The sequence below is a fragment of the Hipposideros armiger genome, unplaced genomic scaffold (genome assembly GCF_001890085.2).
Source record: "Hipposideros armiger isolate ML-2016 unplaced genomic scaffold, ASM189008v1 scaffold_170, whole genome shotgun sequence".
NCBI lineage: Eukaryota > Metazoa > Chordata > Mammalia > Chiroptera > Hipposideridae > Hipposideros > Hipposideros armiger.
The window spans coordinates 130,462-132,961 of NW_017731520.1; positions in this window are offsets into that span (position 1 = coordinate 130,462).

Consider the following 2,500-nt stretch of genomic DNA (forward strand, 5'->3'; position numbering starts at 1 on the left):
TCTCTTAAGTACTTGCCAAGAGCTTTTAAAGGTAATCATTTTCACCTGCCGTGGTACAGGTGATAGATTATGGAGTGGGAATTGGGGCAAGAAAGAGATCATGGTGTGTCCAGCGTCACTCCATAAGTCAGGTAGTCTGAGGCTCTCCTAGTAGGCAGGATGCAATTGAATTTCACAGTAGGCATTTTTACAGCATTGTGGAAAAACGAATGGTAATATAGAATTTTGTTTTTTAATTCTTTGAGGAGTTGCTGACGGGGATGTGATACTTGTCTTTATTTAATCGAATTGTTATAATAATCCAGTAGGCTAACCATTGTTACTTCAGATGAGGACTCTGAACTTCAGAGAGGTTAAATAATTTCTTCAATTATTACTTAGGTGCAGAGTTAATATTCATCTACACTCCTTTCGCCAGAAAACGGGACTACCTTCATGTTCTTAACCCCTAGTTCTTATTTTTCATGAGTTCTTGAAATTTTGTGTTTCCCAAAGAGTCTTCTATTGAAAACTAGGTCTAAGAAATGTTGAACGGTGCTTTTCTAATAAAGCATTTGAAGTAAAAATATTTGATTAACAATAACTTAACATTAATTTTTTAAATATTTAAACTACAATACTGCTTCAACATCTAATATATAAATATGCCAGGGAATCACCAAGGAAAATAAGTATAGAGTGTCTTTTATGATGAGTCCCAAATTTTCATGAGTATGACCCTCTTTTTTCTTTCTTTTTCTTTTCTTTTTGGAATATTTTGAGATTAGTGTACTAAGGAACATAATTTTCTGTATTTTAAACCTGGGTTTGCCTAGAAAATGTTAGCTTATGATCAGCAATTTAAAAGACTAAATATATCGAGGATATCAAATTTATTTCCACTGACCTATTCACTTATTGATTATCGCAATTATGGTCCCAAACTTGCCAGGATTTTAAGACAATGTGGATAAAATTATAACTATATAAGATGAACAAGCCCCAATTAGTTGTGATGACAAACTCTAATGCTATTTAACAAACATTAAAATTCAAAACAGAATTAATATAGGCATTCTGCTGATGAATATGAATCTCAAGATTGTTATTATACATCTAAATTAGTAGATCGTATACCATCAATTCAGAGCAAATGCGTAATAAGTATACTGATATTAATATGTGTAATATAGTTCATGTGCCAATGTTCAGAGCTGTTTTTGAAATTCAATCATACATATAAAAAATATATGAAAATAATTTGTAGCAACATTGGGGGTCTATAGAATAAAATTTATCTGGAAACCTACTAGTAATCCATGAAACTCTTCTAGTGACAAAACCTTCTCAAATGGTGGTACAATAATGCTTTGATATTTCCCCCCCAATGTTTCTCATAGTGCACATAACAGTATTTTATGCATCAAGTATATTTGTATAGTTAAAGAGAAATCTAATGGAGCAGAATAAGTAAATTAATTTCTTAAGTCACCAGTGACCACTTGTCATCAATATGCACAAATATCTTCCCAATTAATATTCCATCTCTCATCTCTATGGTTTACTTTATTTACTGCATATGCTGCTTCCGTTATAACCCACAGTATGTCATTTCAGCCTGTCTGGCCAATAGTCTTGAAACACTGATGACAATCAGCAACATTTCAGAGCACAGTAGGCAGCAGGTTGATAATATTTGGGGGATGATTTCCATTGTAGAAGATGTGACGTTTCTCATATGAAACAGTCACCGTTTCCTGTGCAATGCCTGTACCTCAGATCAGCTGTAAATGAACTGTTGCCCAAATTTCCAACTATGAGTTAAATGCATGGATATTTTAAGACAGTTAATATGAGAAAGCTATTTGTTGCAGGCAGAGCATCAATTAGGGAAGCTGCTGTCATGACATTCAGAGGATAGGTGCAATTGTAATAATAGCGAAGAGAATGCAATTATATTAAATCATGTACAGGAATAGAGTGAGACAAAGGATGGCTACCGAAATGTAGTCTTTTTCTCCTCTTTTATTCAAGGTGTAAATCATCCCAAGGTCATTTGTGATTGAGAGCTATCAGCTGTTTGTCGGTATTCCCCAGGAAAAATTAATCGCAGGTCACAGTTTTATCTGTGTGAAAAACAGAGCTGGACCTTCTGCCTCTCTCTGCAGGATTCTGGGAAAGCTTGTCGGAAACAGTCCATTTTGTAGCTATATTAACAGAGATTACACTTTATGGCAAATTGGCATGGGTTTTGAACAATGACCTGTTTTTCAAAAAAGTATGTTTCCAAGAGAAAAAAATACAAATGCATATATCGTTCTCATTGGATTGTTATCTCCTTCAGAAATACTTCCAATTTGGCATGGTCTTCTACTTTCTAGGTATACCTAAGTGTTCTTTGACAAGTTTTCATTTGGTTATATAACAATAGGTACAATTTTCTATATATGGATGTTTTTAGATTTAGTTTTTCTTTAAATAGGACAATGTCTCCTTTAACTTGGAAAATGGTACACATTGT